At 44.6% G+C, this 18035-nt stretch overlaps 1 long non-coding RNA gene across 7 annotated transcripts in view; it reads left to right on the plus strand.

Moving 5' to 3' along the window:
- Nucleotides 1–15254, plus strand: part of LOC147017193 (uncharacterized) — an 82001-nt gene extending 66747 nt beyond the window's left edge. For 6 of the 7 annotated variants that reach the window (XR_015049390.1, XR_015049392.1, XR_015049394.1 and 3 more), the window contains exon 4: nucleotides 10780–11605. This is a non-coding gene — a long non-coding RNA (uncharacterized LOC147017193). Of the gene's footprint in view, nucleotides 1–10779; nucleotides 11606–14552 lie in introns of those variants that run through there. The other variant, XR_015049391.1, reaches the window with a different exon arrangement.
- Nucleotides 15255–18035: the final 2781 nt, after the last annotated feature.

An 18035-nucleotide genomic window follows, 5' to 3' on the forward strand; every position in this document is an offset into this window, starting at 1 on the left:
TTCTCATCTCTGACAATTGAATACATTACAGTGGCGATGAAGATGTCTTCGTGCATCGGCATATTGCAAGAATACGCAGGGGGTGATTGGGAAGACCACACCGATCGTCTGAAGCAGTACTTCGTGGCAAACAAAATGGACACTGAGGAGGGCGCTGAAAGGCAGCGAGCTGTATTTCTGACTGTATGCGGCGCTCTGACGTACAGCCTCATCAAAGATCTTCTTGCCTCGGCCAAACCTTCTGACAAGTCATATGAAGAGCTTGTAAATCTCGTGAAAAGGCATTATCACCCTAAACCGGGTAAGATCGTCTCGAGATAGAGAATTTGTACCCACCATCGTCAAGATGGTCAGTCAGTATCCGAGTTTGTGGCTGATTTACGCGGACTCGCCGAACATTGTGAGTTTACAGAGAACCTCGAGGAGATGTTACATGATCTCTTTATAATAGGCATCAATGACGACTCAATTCTGTGGAAACTCCTCACTGAATCCAACCCCAATTTGGCTAACATCATGGAAATAGCCACTGCATGTATGCAAACTGCTGAGAACCTGCGTGTGGTCTCAAACAAGACAAAAGTTATTCAGCAGGATCCATCAGGTAACAAGGTAACCTTTGGCTTCAAGCAAAAGTGTTTTCGCAAGCCACCAAATTCACCTCCACCTCCTGTCATTTCTGAATCTACCCAGAAGGTTGGGGTAACTTGTTGGTGTTGTGGTGGTAATCATCAAGCTTTCCAATGTTGGTGCAGGAATTATACCTGTGCCAACTGTGGTAAGCGGGGACACTTGAAGTGTCGTCGTTCTCAATCCAAGTCGAAGAACTTGTCTCCTGCTTATCACATTGGGGTGAACCCTGATGCAGGAGACGATAGGTTACAGAGCACAGCCTGCAGCCGAGAGTCAAGTGAGGAACTTTATGAGGTTTTCTCTGTTGGAACAAAGAGCTCTGATGCTCCAATTATAGTTGATGTAACAATCGATAAGATCCTGGTGAGGATGGAAGTTGATACCGGCGCTTCCAGATCAATTATAAGCGAAAGCAAGTTCACCTCCATCTCCCCTCCGAAAAAGGCTCCTGCACTTCGGCCCGTATCTACTGACTTGAGAACATAGACCAAGCAGGTGGTTCCTGCAGTTGGCTCAGCAAACGTGACTGAAGGATATGGAAACAGCACTCATGAACTACCACTACTGATAGTGCGTGGAGAAGGACCAACCTTCTTCGGCCGAGAGTGGTTACGAATAATCAGACTTAATTGGAGGGATGTAAACAGTCTCCAACTCTGATGCTGTATGGGATAACATGTTCAACAAGTACCCTGGCCTGTTCAGCAATGGTGTTGGCCCCTTTGCAGGGCCTAAAGTGAGGATTTATGTTTCTGCAGATGCTCAGCCATTGCTCCATAAGGCTAGACCTGTGCCCTACTTGATGCGATCAATGATCAAATGTGAGCTTGACCACCTGCAGAGTGAGGGCATCATCTCACCAGTTGAGTACTCTGACTGGGTAGCACCTATTGTTCCAATACTCAAAGCAGATGGAACAGTGTGCATTTGTGGGGATTACAATATGACGATCAACTGCTATTCAAAGCTGGATGGCTACCCTTTGCCCAAAGCAGATGATCTGTTCTCCACTCTCATGGGTGGCCAGACATTCACTAAGCTTGACTTGACCAATGCTTATGCTCAAATGGAAATGGATGATGATTCCAAGCCCTATACATGCATCAACTCATCGAACACTCTACATGTACAACAGATGCCCATTTGGCATACGCTCTGCTGCACCAATCTTCCAACACAAGATTGAGACATTATTGAAAACTGAACCAAAGACAGTCGTATTTCAGGACGATACACTAGTGACTGGCAACTCACAACATGAACACCTCAAGAACCTCAACAAAGTCCTCAATCGGTTGCCGCAAGGTGGGTTATGCCAAGGACATGAGAAGTGTACCTTTATGGCACGTGAAGTTGAATACCTGGGTCATCAAATCTCCTCTCAGGGCATTTTGCCCTCTCCGAGCAAAGTTGAAGCAATTGCGAATGCACCAATGCCACAAAATATTTCAGAACTTCATGCATTCCTGGGTATGTTGACCTATTTTGGTAATTTCCTGCCTCAACTAAGCACAACCGTCGAGCCTCTGCATCTTCTCCTCAGGAAAGGCATTGTCTGGAAAAGGGAAGCTGCCCAAACAAAAGTGCTCAAGGCAACTAAAACCATGCTATCCTCCTCGCCATTACGACCTCTCCAAGGAACTTGTTCTCAGTTGTGATAGCTCTTCATGTGACATTGGGTGTGCGTTGTTTCAAACCAATGGAACTGGTAATCTCCAGCCTGTTGCGAATGCATCACAAACCCTATCTGACACTGAACGTCGCTTTGCTAAAGTAGAACGAGAGGCATTAGCGTGTGTCTGGGGCACCTCAAAGATACACCAATATGTCTTTGGAAGACATATTGTTGCGGGGCCGGGTATCGGCTGCGAGCACGACCGCTAGATGGAGCAGCAGAGTCGGCTCTATCGATCACCCGGAATTTATAGGTCATCACCCCGGATAACTCCGGAGCCGACGGGTCCCTTATCGGACCGAAGTTCGCCAATTGGTCGACCAATTTCAATTTACCTAAATACCCACGTGGTCTAAACTACCGGGGAAATTCACCCTCGACGGCACCCGTACGGAATGAGCCGCTAGCGCACTCAAACCGTGTGTGTCCCAAGCAGATGATCACCAAAGTCCCGTTGGTCCAGATGTCCCCTTATGGTGGCACAACGGCCTTGCTAATTTTCCAACACGCAGCACGCTAAGCCAATGGAGGAAGGGACATGAACGAGCTGAAACATTTAACAATCAGGGTTTATTTATAATGGGGGCAGGGGAGCACAAAAGAGCAGAGTTAAATCGATTAAATTGAAGTGCACGTATGTACAAGTAAAAAGCACTAAACCATTCACTACTTAGCAGACTGGCGCAAAACACGCACACGCACACGCACACGCACACGCACACGCACACGCACACACACACGCACACGAATTGGACCAATGTGGTCTTTATTCGGACAGTCAAGCTGGAGGTGAGAGTCTGTTTGACCTTTCCGCCTCATGCGGTCTTCAAGGACCAGGTCCTCGGGGCAGAACTAGACCCCCAGCATGATCCGGATGATCCAGACAATCCAGACGATCCAGACGCCCTCACGACCGGGCTCTAGGCGAACGGAAGTCGGCAGGGCGAAGGCTGGCAGGAGAATACCCTCCGTTGCACCCACCACTCCGTGCGCAGACGCTTTCGCACGCAACTACCTTTTGCGTGCAGATGCTTACTTCTTGCCAGAACAAACTCAACGTGTGCAGAGCACACCCATAATTATACCCCCCCCCTCTTCAGAGTGGGGGGGGGGCCTCCTCGCGACCCTCCCTCTCTCACTGGCTAGTTTTGGCACGCAAATTGCTCGTCGTCTCTCTCACTGGCCAAAATGGGCGGCAAGCTCTTTGATTGGCCCGGTGTGTGGTGACATCATGTGGACCGCCCCTCACACAGTCAGGGAAGTCTGATTGGCCGGGCGATGGTCACCCTCACTCATTGCACGCTGATTGGTCGAGGGCCCCCGCAAGGCTCCTCCTTGAACTCTGCCCACGTACGTGCTGACACGCACGCAGACAATGGCGTCGGTGTGAGAGAGGTGAAGGAAGCGAAGTGAAGGTGAGGGCGATGCGGTGTTGTTGGCGTTGATGTTAGTGGTGTAAAAATGAAAGAAAAACCCTAACTATCAAAATAACTACGCAGCGCATTTACATTTAATCAATCACCCATTAGACAAGGGACGGGAAGCTATCTATCCACATTTACTTATTATATCGATATAACTGAGCTATAGGACCTGTATGTTGAGTGCAGTAAACTTCCAAATTTGTAAAATGTTACCATTGAGACTGATCATTAACCCTTGTTAGGTCTCCTGGGAGAAGCCAGGGCCATTCTGCCCACAACATCAGGTCATGTACAATGTTGGGTGTTGACCCTTGCCAGTTATGACTATTCATTGGTTGACCGCCCGAGTAAGGAAATGCACTGTGCTGACGCACTCAGTCGCTTGCAACTTCCCATAACCATTCCAGAATCTCCACAATCTGGCGATATTATTCATCTCATGGCTAACGTCATTCACGATGAGGCGCCCGATGAGGCGCCCGTAACCGCTAAGCAGATTATTTGTGCTACCAATAGCAATCCAGATTTGTCACAAATTAAACGCTGTGTTATGTCAGGTGATTGGGCATCACCACCAGAAGGGGTGAAACTGTACCTCATCCAGAAGGATGGGCTCTCTCTTGATGCAGACTGCCTGCTTTGGGGTAGCTGAGTGAAAATTCTGCTGAATCTCTGTGGGAAAATTATATATCAGTGAACTCCACAACTCATCCAGGCATTGTCACCATGAAGACTATTGCCCAAGCCCATGCTTGGTGGCCTGGTTTGGACAGTGACATTGAGTCCTGTGTTACACTTGTCAAGCCCATGCCAAGACACCGCCACAGTCTCCATTGGCCATGTGGTCATGGCCATCAAAGCCATGGTCCAGAGTACACCGACCATACTGCTCCATTTCAAGGGAAGCTTTTCCTTATCGTAGTTTATGCCCACTCCAAATGGATTGAAGCTCTCTTGGTGCCATCCTCATCCTCTGCTGTAACAATTGAAGCTCTACGTACCATGTTTGCACAACATGGTATTCCAAACTCCAATGTATCAGATAATGGATCGTCATTTATGGGTTCAGAGTTTCAGAACTTTTGTAAAATGACTGGCATGAAGTACTACACATCTTCCCCCTACAAACATGCCAGTAGTGGTCAAGCTGAACATGCTGTTCAGATCATCAAGAATGGTCTAAGCCGCGTCAAGGAAGGCTCCATTCAATTTCGTCTTGCTCATGTGTTGCTCAACTACCGCACCAGACCACATCAAACCACCGGTTGCTCACATGCCAAGCTTCTGATGGGTCGTGAATTGACAACACTGTTATGATTAGTGTATCCGGACGTAACGGTCGAGATCGAGAATTACAAGTATCAACAGAAACGTAATCACGACCAAATCTCTGTATACCGCAACTTCCAGATCAATGACCCTGTAGACGCGTTGAACTCCGGATGTGGAATCAAGTGGTAATCTGGCATCATTATCGATAACATTGGTGAAATTATGTTTCTTGTGAAGTTGTGTGATGGTCGATGCATGCATAAACATGTTGACCAACTCAGGTTACATCATGGGGAGCCAAACAGTGAACCGGCTCAAGTGCCTTAGTCACCCACTATCAACACCATCTGCATTTGAACCTGAGGTGTTTCCTCATGAAATCTTTTCACCCATCAATGTACCTGAACTCCTTCCCAACCCTGTACCCCTGATTGAGAAGCCCATAGCAGTTGCAAGCAAGGACAGCCCTCCACTAGCCCTTCAAAGATTAGCTCATGTCTGTAAGCCTCCTGAGCATCTTGATTTGTGAAAAAAAGGGGGAGGGGAGGGGGTGGGAAGAGATGAGATGTATCAGTAGTTATACAAATGCATGCATACATGGGTGCACTGCAGCATGGTTAAGAGGAGTCATGTGACCCGCCCACGTCCCGATTCTGTGCTGTGTTGTGCCCATGGCCGGGAATACACCTATTGTTCCCACTTCAGAGTTTTCGTCTATGACTAATGAATACATTACAATTGCAAAATTGGATTAAAAATTTTTTTCAAGTCAGAGATGCGATTAAAGACATTATGTGAGGGAAGCAATACGGATAATTAAGGGAATGGACAAAAGAAACGTAACAGTAGGATGTTTTAGACATGGGATGAATGAAAGGTCGAATTGAAAACAGCCTTTTGAAGAAGAAAACGAGAAGTGAATTATGATACAATACTGAGAACCACACGTGTGAAAGAGGAAGTTGTAACATTTTAAGAGACCATTTATTTTTATTAATTTATTTTTTAATTAAGATTACGTCAGGTTAGATAAAGGAAAGGTTCAAAAAAAATTGTGTCGGTGTTGGTGAATTTGGATCGACAAACGCAGAAGGAAGCTGGTAGTTCGACAAAAGTTACAGGAAAAAGAAGAGGGGGACAGAGAAACATGGTTACTGGAGGTGTAACTGAGAGGTGAAAAGAATATGGAATATATTTTTTGAAGATTAGGTAGGACTAGGTAATGGAAAGGTTGAAGAAAAAATCGTGAAGGTGTATGGTGAATGTGGGTTGGCAAAAGAAGTAGATGGTAGATCGGAAGAAGAAGTAGGAAGAAGAGTCGGAATAGGAAGTCACATGGTCACGTGGGGTACAACGTAAAGTAAAAGGTTTTTTTAATTGTATTTTTTTTTATATTTTAAGACATTAAATGTTGAGTATAGTTGAGAGGCATAGAAGGAGGTTGGAGAGAAAAGTGGAGAAAATAAAAACTGATGGTAAAAAGGAGAAAATACAATAAACATGATCGTGCACATGAATGGGAAGAAGGGTAGGCATCAAGGAAACCTGTTATGAAAATAGGACGAAAACTGCACAATTAGCACAAGTTTTAACACAAAACCGAACTAGAAACCCACAGGAAACACAGAGATAACAAAATAACAGTAAAAACGTGACAAAAACGACCAGAAAACTTTTCTTTGAGAAAGTCAGCAGAGACCCTGAGGAGGATGAGGAGGAGGAAGAGGAGATTGGGACCATACTCTGTGCAGAGCGTTGGTGCTGCTTAAGCAGTCTCCTTAGCTCTTGGGCACAATCCTGGACGGGTCACAACTCTGACACTATACCAGCAAGCTGGGACTCATTTTGCCAACCTCGAAAGGATGACAGGCCGAGTTAACCCCCCGGTATTAATTCAACAGCTCAGTGGGATTTGCACTCATGACCTGAGGATCCAAAGCCCACCACCCTAACCATTAAGCCAACACCAGATTCCTGAAGAGGAACCGCCACCATCGCTCACGAACCGGAACCATGATGGACAGATTATGACAAAAACTTGGTGGATGAGTTCGGTCGGTGACAAGAGCAAGCTTATTTGATTTTTCGTTCAGGTCCGGACGCAGATCCAGACTATCACAGGGAATACAAAATGTAAACTGTTCAGCCTGGCAGAGGTATGCGCTCCACTGAGTGCCACTCTTGTTTATTCTCCAGGATGTTCCAAAAAGACCTGGACAACTTTGGTTGTTAATATATTTAGTACCACAAATGATACAACGATACCCTTTGTTTTTTATGTTACAGAAACATAAAACGTTTTCTTTATTTTCAGGTTTGGTGGTTTAATGTAAAAGAAAATGGTGACAACAGGAGATAGCTCAGTGCGTCGAATGGTTCATCGAGACGAGATCCGACGTGCAAGTTCAGCATAATTTCCGTACAAGGTATGGAAGGAATCCGCCATCGCGGACTTGTATCAGAGAGTGGTACAAAAGGTTTAAGGAGACTGGAAGTTGACAGAAACAGAAAAGGACCGGTCGATCAAAGACAAGTGCAGCAGACGTTGACCGAGTGCATGAATCATTTCAACAAAGTCCCAGAAAATCAATTTGATGGGCATCCAGAGAACTGGGACTACCAACCACCACAGTACATAGGATACTGCATAAAAGACTGAAGTTTTACGCCTGCAGTATAAGGTGCAGATTCTGCGTGAACTCAAACCAAATGACGGACAACACCAGATTCCTGAAGAACACCAAATTCAAGGTGTTTGCCTTGGAAATGCTCAGTCACATCGAGGATGAGTAAGATTACCTGAAAAAGGTTATGTTCACAGACAAAGCTTGCTTTCATGTGTCGGGGAATGTCAACCAGCACAATGTGAGGGTCTGGGACTCTGAAAACCCCCACGTTGTCATTGAATACATATGCGATAGTCCAAAAGTGAATGTGTGCTGTGGCCTTCTTCATGACCACTTGGTGGGTCCGTTTTTCCTTGCGGAGGATACAGTGACCTCAACAATTTACATGAACACGTTAGAAGGATTCGCCTTCCCACCGATTGAAGACCTGCAACCCGACATCATTTTTCAAAAAGATGGCACTCCCCCTCATTAGGCCTTAGTCGATCGAGTCGTCCTGAAAGAAAAATTTCCCAGTCGCTGGATTGGCCAAAACGGACCAACCGCCTGGTCCCCACGATCACCAGACATAACCCCCCTTGATTTTTTTTCTCTGGGGGTTTGTCAAAGATGGTGTATAAAACACCAAGGTGGCAAACCTGTCAGATGTTCGTTATCGGATCACAGCTGCATGCATACTGGTGGACGCAAACATGCTGAACCGAACATGGCACGAACTCGTGTACCAACTTGATGTCCTACGTGTGACAAACAGAGCTCAGATTGAAGTGTATTGAAGTTGTGCACAAAACTTTATGAGTTTCTATATCATATAAACTAAAGGTTATCTTTGTATCACTTGTGGTTCTAAATATATTAAGAACCAAAGTTGTCTGGGTCTTTTTGGAACACTAAATTTATAACTATCTGTGACATTGCTTTGATAATATCATGAAAGACCTGAATCAGCCAATGTTCACTCGCTATCAGTCGCACTCAAAATTCTCAGTCCGACCAGCCGAATACCCAAATACAACCCGCACAAGCCAGTTTTAAAATGGATACATAATTTGATGAATATGCTGCTTGCTCCCTGGATATCAAATAAACATGGCCTTCCTTTGATTTGTCTTTTGCTTCATTTAGAGAAAGTGAAGCTCCAACCTTTTTCTCACCCAGGCAAAAAGTAATTCCTTTCTTGTAGTAGGACCTGTTACCAACTATAGTATTTGTGAGTTCAACTCTCATATACTATAGTTATAACTGCAGCATTTTTGCCTGGGCATGCTGAGAAACTGGTATGCCCGACACCTTTAGTAAGATAGGCAATCGCTTAGCAACAGGATGATGCCTTTGGGTCAAAATTATGAATTGTAAAGCAATCCACAACTTTTAAATCTCTGCTATGGAAATAATATAATGTTGCATTATCTTTCCAAGAAAGCGAGGCTAATTTATTTCACCCAAAGTTTGGCGGTGCCAAAAGAATAAGCTTTTCCAAATGAGTACATTTATATGCAGATATTTCAATTGGATTTTTATTATGCAATCCAAACGTTCCAATTTTTATCATCGGCGAGGATATAATTTTCGTTCACTTGACTTCATGATTGTTTTGTTGTTGTTGCTAAATATTTTTGACAAGGTTGGTCGGCCTGTTGGCAGGTGTTCTCATCTGAGCACTTCCCATCATGATGTTGGGATTCCAGGGTAAAATTCCGTATCCTGGTTTTTATTTGTCCATTGTATTGTATACTACTGTCCTTGTCGTTCAAGGACAAGTGTGTCCATGTTTCCTAATGTTCTTATTAGCTTCGCCCTTTCCCGAAGGGATGGTGGGAGAGGCTTTTGTAATTGATCTCGGTGGCATTAAATGGTTAGAGCTTCTGCTCTGAATATGGCAGGTCGGCGATTCAAATCTTGCCTGCGTCATCCCAAAGACTTTAAAATGGTATGTACTGCTTCCTTGCTTGATGCTCACCATTTACAAAGTATAGAACATAGAAAAACAACCATGGGCTGGCAACCAATGCACACGTTTTTATGGGACTAATGGCCTCCTGCATTGAAATTTCTTATGAGTGAACTCATTGCCTCAGCCACCGAAGGTGGGTGGAGGTTATTTAACTCATGGATCAGTGTGCCACTGTGAGTGTCAGGATGCAGATCTACTTTAATATATAGAGCCCTCATTCTGAGATTTACTGTACTTGATATACACCATCGAGATTCTGCATTGTTTAATGCTCTGTCTTGTTACCTTCACAACTGAACATGGATGGAGGTTATGTTTTTACCCCTGTTTGACTATCTCTTTGTCTATCTGTTTGCCTGTAAGCAGGTTATCTCAAAAAGTTATGGACGGATTCAAACGAAACTCGGTGGATAGGTTTGGTATCTGACTTGGACAAATCGATTCGATTTTTATGAAGATCCGAATCCGGATATTAGAATATATTGAGTGATTCTTCACAATTCAGAGATGGGGCCAAAAACGATATATAGCATGATATCTCAAAAAGTTGTGGACGAGTTAATGGAGTTATGACAAAACATGGTGGATGATTTTGGTAGGTGACAAGAACAAGCTGATTAGATTTTGGTTCAGGTCTGGATCCAGATATGGCCTGTCAGTGGGATACAAAACGTAAACTGTTCAGCCTGGCGGATGTGTGCACTCCGCTGAGTTCTGTTCTAGTTAACTCCGTCACAGAAGGTGGGCATAAGCAAAAGTCGTCTGCAAGTTTTCACCCCTGTCTGCCTGTTTGTCTGTATGTTTATTTGTGAACAGGATATCTCAAGAAGTTGTGGACGGATTCAGATGAAATTGGGTGGAGTGGTTGTGTGTGTGACAAGGAAGAATTGGGTCGATTTTGGTGAAGATTCGAATCCGGATCTGGATACGAGAGTTTTCTAAGTTTTTTTTAAGTGATTCGTTATGAGTTGGGTAGGTGACAAGAACAAGCGGATTATATTTTGGTTCAGGAAAGCAAGCAGATCCGAGCTATCAGTGGGATACAAAACGTAAACTGTTCAGCCTGGCAGAGGTATGCGTTCTACCATGTGCCGTTCAATGTAATTTATATGGTTATACCTGTGATGCAGCTCATCCATGAGTTTTAGACATGAGGGGGAAAAACGTAATGATGCTGTATGTCATATTATACAGAATATGATCATCATGGTGAAGAACAATGTCCTGCATCCACCCATTGGTTGGGCACTGCAGGCAACATCATCGTGAATCTGAATCGAGAGTACTTTACATTACGTCTCACCTTCAGCAAAAAACGCTTCATACACAAAGTGTGCCCGAGTGTCCCAGTTCTTTTATTCTCTCCTGGAATGTACTGTACTAGAGGTAAATACTCTCTCATCTTCCTGTTTTCTTTTTCTTGAATCATTACAGATGCATTTTGTTTTGTTGTGCAAAGCTTCTCTTCAAATCGCATCCTTCCTGCCAAGTCTTCAAGACAGCTGTTCCCCACTATCTCAGATCACCCCCATTCAAAACCATGATCTTTTCATAGTTTCTTCCCCCGTTGGCATTAACCCTCCCCAAGCCCACCTCTTCCCAAGTTTACAGTTTTTCCTTCCTTAGAGTTTGCTTCTGTATCCCTCTTGTTCACACTGTGTGCCCTCCCCTAGCCATCATTCTTTCCGACATCCATTATTTCTCCAAGTCTTCCTTTATTTTGTCCTCAACCCTGCTCCTTGGTGTGTCCCCCCTCTCTTTCAACTGTTCCTTTTGTTCTGTTATGTCTTGATCCATTCTATGTTCTAGCAACTCCACTAGCCTTATCTTTGTAAATAAAGAAGCTTATCAAATGCCATGAAAAGTGATAGAACGATGTCATAGGAGTGGCATGAGTTTGATTTGAGTGAAAAGACTTAAAATGGAGGCAAATATAGTAGTCATACAAAGTGTATTGATGTATACGATTTTTAACGTTCGATAATGTGCTTATCCTATTTATTAAACTGTCATTCTGCAAATGCTGCATATTGGTCGTGCCACGCAATTACTGAGCATGTAGTGGGCAGCACTATGCCATTCTCATAGAGGTAATGTGAAACCTCAAAGGCCCCTCGGAGTGAATATGAGCCTGACTTCATCATGCTTGTATTGAAGAATCATCACGTTGCATTAATTTCTCAGCTTACACCATTTGTCCACTAGCACAAACTCACGACGACTCACAAACTATGGCTTCGAAACAAGCCAGTGAATTCGGCCTCATCATAGGCCTGCAGGATGCCCCATGGACAAACTTTCGATGCCAATGACCCCGGTGCCAGCTGTCATCAAATGTCGGAACAATATACCGTATGTAACAAACATAAAACGGCGTCGGTGTTCGAATTAGATGACATTCCATTTTATGATTCAAGACGTTCAACATTGTTCGCAAAGAATGCCAATTTTTATTCCTACAGTTCACATCCACCCACATATTAATTTGGAGATATACCAAACATAAACAATATATCAACACCTTTCAGAGGAAAACCTAGAATCCAATCAGCTATAATCTGTGCAGGTTGGAAACTAAAACGATTGAAGTCATATATTTTTTATATAAGCTTACATCTGGCCTTGCTCTTCTTGCCCTCCGCAACCCACCGAAGATCACACGTTCCGAAATATACCCTCACCTGCTTACCCTTCCAAAGTCTAGGTTGCTTGCCCACCTGCATTAATTCATCCCATTATTTTCCCCAGTTGTCAGTTGTCTCCTGTTTCTCACTTCAGTCTTTAAATGTGTTTCCCAGCACCACGTCATGCACTCACCCATGCACATGAACCATCTCTTCCCATGCACATCAACCATCCCTTCTGCACAGTCTGATTCTTTCACATTCTGTTCCCCATCGGGCATTGCTACTCGTTTTGTGTTATTCCTCCTTTACTCCTTGTGTATGTCTTCCTCCCCACCCCAACACCCTTTTGTAGCTTGTAAATCGAATGCACTTTGTCAATAAGCTCCTCCACGAGTCTCGACTTGTATAAAAATTATATATACTGTGTGTGTGTGTGTGTGTGTGTATACATATATATGTATATGTATTTAAAGAAGAAGAAGGTGCTTCAAACCAAAAGTGAAAACAAGATCGATTCCGTTGATTTGAGGAAAAAAGGCGAGAGCCAACCTGGTCTCAGGCAACGTTTCGCCGGCTTCGAAGCTGGCTTCATCAGGCACAAGAGACTAATGGGATGAATAAATGCAGGTAGGCAACCAACCTCGACTTTGGAAGGATGAGCAGGTGAGGGTATATTTAGGAACATCTGTTGTGAGTTGTCCACTCACAGAGAGAGGGTGAGTAAGAGCAGAGGAGCAAGTTTTTAGGACACGTGTGCTGATGCCGTCTGGACCGGTTTCAGAACCTGAGTCGAGGTTTGACAGCAAGATCTCCACTTTGTCAGAAGAAAAGGACACAGAGTCCAGGGACAGCTGGGTGTGACTGGGTAAGGTGGGGACAGAAATGGATGGGTTTCGGACACAAGATTTAGATGCAAACACGGAGTTTAGGCATTCAGCCTTTTCACGTGCGGTATCAGCAGTGTGGCCATTTGAGGTAAGGGAGGCGATAGAGGGGGAACATCCACCAGAAACAGATTTGATTGGATGCCACCAGGATTTTGAGGAGGGAGAGAGCTTTGAGAGTTCAGACTTGAGATTAGAAAGATGTTGTTTTCTGGCTCTCCTGAGGGTAGATACACACTTGTTTCGACCTTTATGGAAAGAACTGAGATTACCTCAGTTGGATTTGCTTTCCATGAGGCAAAAGGTAAGTTGTGGGGCAACTGAGCATAACAATTGTACATTTTGTGAGGAAAGTACCAAATTTGGCACACTAGTAGCCTATCATATTATGAACAGATTTGGATATTGGGTCATCTGAAAATTTTTGATGGCAGTGGAAAATGGCTGCCACAGCCATCAGCAGCTGAATTTGAGATGCTGTGATCCAGCTGCTCGGATTCATCCCTGGAGCAAGGGGGTGAGGGGCTAGCCTATGATGGGGCGATGACTGGGATGCCAGAGTGATGAGGGTTATGACAATTGCAACGCTGGAATCACGATTATTTGGTAGAAGTACTGGTGAGTTAAGTGTTTTGAGAATGTGGTTTGGAAATGAAGCATGAGAATGGAGGTTTGAATAAGGAGTTGGGAGTAAAGTTGAAGAATGAGGGTTTGAAGATGGGTGTTTGAGAATAAGGAAGAGAATAATGGGGAAGGTTCTAACTACGATCACAATGCATTTCCCTGTCATGGACCGATATGAGGAGATTTTTGTATACGTAGTTGAGGCTTGTGGAAGAGCAGCTCATAGTAATACACTGAGCAGTTCAGGATGCAACAGGACAAAGGGAACAGTATAGACAGGTGGAGAAACACTATCAGCAGAGTTGAGGGCCACGACAGAGGCAGTCTTGGACAAACAATGGGTGTGGGGAGGAATGAGGGGCAGGAGAGGATACATGGGGTGGACAAGATGTATAAAGAAGGAAACTCCAAGGAGGGAAAAACTGGATATTTGGAAGGAGGAGGGATTGGTGTGTGGTGGGTAATGAAGATAGAAAAGATCACGGTTTTGGATTGGGGGCAATCTGAGATCGTGGTGAACAGCTGTCATTGAAGACATGGAGGGAAGAATGAGACTGAAAAGAACATATTTCACTTAGACAGAGTGTTGCTGGGAGGGGTTCAACCGTTCTAGCTGAAATAATATGCTGTCAGTTGATTTTATTGTCATGATGATGACAAGATTCCTAAAAGAGTGAAACCACTTAAATTTGATGTTCCTTCATTGAGTTGCAATAGTGTAATGACTTATTTTCTGATGGGATTAGCCTGTAACCACGTTGCAGTACATTTCCTCAAAGAAAGACTATCTTTGCACATCCATTTTACTGGATGACGCCATTTTCCTCAACAGCCCAAGAAGTCACACGAGGTCAGACGTCAAGACAGCTACGATTGCGTCCTTCATCCTTCTTGAGAATTTTACAGCCCATGTTGCTTTTTGCACAGCTTCTTGAGGTTTGCCTCTTGTGTTAACAATAATAAAAAAAATGAAACTTATTGTAACTGCTTGTGGCATAACCATGTGGTCACACTCAGCTAATGCCAAGTGCAGCATTGGCATTCAATTAAAATGTATTGCTTCTTCGGCAGTTATTTTGAAGGCTCGTGGGTGGTGTTTTGTTTGGTAGAGTAGAGGGTGAATGTTTGCTTTTCATTTTGCAACCTGTACAGTTTGCCAAGGCTGTGCGTGTATGTTGCACTCGAATGTCATTCCGATCACTGCAAGGAAACATGGTTCAGGGCGATGACTCAGACTTGTGTTGGTGTAAAGTCGCGTAATGCTGTTAAGCGGTAGATATAACTTTTGGAGCATTGTTTTTCCGGCTTGTTATCTGTTTGGTTGATATGGTCCCACAGAGGGCTTGCAGCCCAAATCTGGTTTGGGTTGGATACAGTGGTTTGTCAGCGTCAGGTCCAATTATTTTTTTTGCTCAGCTGTGCATCATCAGACCACGTAGCACATTGCATTTAGAATATGAGGATGTCCTTCCTGCCCTCCAGAAAGGGAACTTGCAATTGCCCACTAAACCTGCAGTCATTGTGTGCACTGTAAAAAAGGACAACCTAAAGAAAGGTTATTTTAACTTGTTCCAATGTCTCGAACGATTTCTTTGGTTATGCCAAGTTGTGTGAAATGTCATGCTGCACACGTGACTTACCTCTTGGTATGCATTGATTTAATCTTAGTGTTACATACATGATTCAATCTGGTAAAATGAAAAAATACCTTATTCATCACTCGCATCATGTTGAAGACAAATATGTATATATATATATATATATATATATATATATATATATATATATATATATATATATATATATATATATATATATATATATATATATATATATATGTTTTTATGCCTGGTCTCTATGTGTGCTCCGACTGAGGTGAGTGATCTCACTGAGAAGGTCTGTGGTTGATCAGTGCCTCAGGTGAAATACTCTTCAAGTCTTGGGGGATTTCAATGCATCGACTGGAACTGATAAGGATGGTTTTGAGACATGTGTTGCTCCCCATGGGTCTGGAACTGTGAACCAGAATGGAACTAAGTACCTTGACTTTGCAAGAAGTCATGGACTAAGGGTGGCTGGTTCATAGTTTCAGTGCCAACAGGCTCATTGCTGGACTTGGTATTCCAACACTGGTGGTGTGGCAAAGGAGATTGACCATGTGCTCATTGATGGTCGCTGGAGGATGATCCAGAACTGCAGGGTCTTCCGGAGTGCTCAGTTCCTCAATACCGACCACAGGCTTGTGGTAGCAACTCTGAAGTTGCAGCTTAAATCCAGGAGAATGCTTAAATCCGAGTACCATCCCAGCCAAGACTGGATGTTGGCAAGCTCAAGGATGAGAGGGTAGCTGAGGAGTTTGCGAACAGGCTGAGTGGGGATTTGGGGGGTCTGGGTGATTTGGAGAATCCTGAAGAGTTGTGGAGTGCCTTCAAGACCACCATCCTTGATGTTGCCGATGGATGTCTTGGAACTCACCATTGGGCGAATAATAAGTTTGTCTCTCAAGAGACACTGGATACCGTTGACCAGAGTCGCAGGGCCAGACTTAATGGCAGAGCTGAGCTGTTCAGGGAGTTTAGGCATAAAACTCTACGTGCCCTGAGGGTGGACAAGGAGGCCGATGTGCGAGGAATCTGTGGGGGGTAGAGCATCACCTGTGGTCAAGTGATTCTTCTCCTGCTTATGGTGGAATTCACACATTGCGTTCCTCCAAGCCCATCCCTCGGTGTACTGCAGTTAGAGCGGAGGGTGGTGGGCTCTTGACAGAGGAGTCTGAAGTGAATGCCCGCTGGGCTGGTTACTTTGAGTAGCTGTACCAGGCTGATCCACCAGCTGTTGAGATGGATATCAGGGGTGTTATGATCCATATTGCTGACCCTACAAGTAACTGTGATCCACCTTCACTTGTGGAAACACAGGCTGCGGTGAACCAGTTCAAATGGGGTAAAGCTCCAGGGATCTGTGGGATCCATGCTGAACTTCTCAAGGCTGGTGGAAATGCTGCACTCGTGAAGTTGCATGCAGTCCTGTGCTCTGTCTGGCATACTGGCATAATCCCAACTTACTGGAAGAGGGCATTGTTGTCCCTCTCTGGAAAGGGAAGGGTGACCACCAGTACTGCAACAACTACCGAGGGGTGATGCTTCTCTCAGTGCCGGGCAAGATCTTTGCTCAGATAATTCTTGACAGGTTTCACCACCATCTGCTTGAGTACCATCGCCCAGAGCATTCATGCTTTACACCAAAGAGGTCAACGATTGACCGTATCCTTGGTCTTCGAGTCCTCACTGAATGCAGAAGAGAGTTTTGGCCGGGGCTGCTTGCAGCCTATGTTGATCTCTGCAAAGCATTTGATTCAGTGAATCAGGATGCCCTCTGGAGGATTCTTGGTGTTCATGGCGTGCCAAAAAAACTGATCAATCTGATGTCTGAACTACACACTGGTACTGAGAGTGCTGTGAAATGTGGTGGTACCATCTATAACATATTTCCTGTTGTTACTGGAGTTCATCAGGGGTTTGTACTGGCCCCCACACTTTTCAGCAATTGTATGGACTGGATTCTGCAGAGGATGTTGGAGAGATCAAGCTGTGGTGCATCGTTTGGGAATGTCAAGATCTCTGACCTTGATTTTGCAGTTGATGCAGTCATCTTTGTGGAGACTTTATATATCCTTTTGGGGGCCCTCGAGGTGTTGAATGAGGAGTCGGAGCCGCTGGGATTATGGGTTTCTTGGGTCAAAACTAAGATCCATGCTTTCATTGACATGTTGGATGCTGCTATCTTATCTGCATCTGTTTGTGGTGAGGTTGTTGATGTCACGGAGAGATTCATTTGCCTTGGCAGTGATATTCATGTCTCTGCTGGCTGTGAGCCAGAGGTCAACGTCTGGGTTTGGCCTGGGGAGTCATGGATTCACTGGACAATGGGGTGTGGCGCTGCTGGTACCTTTGAACTCTGACCAGGGATCTGAGATGGAGACTTATATTCCTTTTGTACCATGTCGCTTCAGAGAATCCTTGGCTATTGCTGGTCAGACTTTTTGTCCAACGAGCAATTGCTGAGAGAGACTCAAATGAGATTTGTTACCTGCATAGTCCGTGAGCGTCAGCTGCGACTGTGTGGACATGTGGCTCATTTTCTTGACGCTGATCCTGCTCACCAGATTCTCTCAGCGAGGGAGTCTCATGAGTGGAGGAGGCCAATGGGCCAACAATATGCTTTCGTAGTTGCAGCAAGATGATCAGCATCTCAAGGAGATTGGGATGGGCCAGGCATCTCCCTTGGGGATGGCGAGACAGAGGCCCCTGGAGTA

Source organism: Eptatretus burgeri, chromosome 11, assembly GCF_056783735.1.
Source record: "Eptatretus burgeri isolate ZD-2024b chromosome 11, Ebu_testis_v1, whole genome shotgun sequence".
Lineage (NCBI taxonomy): Eukaryota > Metazoa > Chordata > Myxini > Myxiniformes > Myxinidae > Eptatretus > Eptatretus burgeri.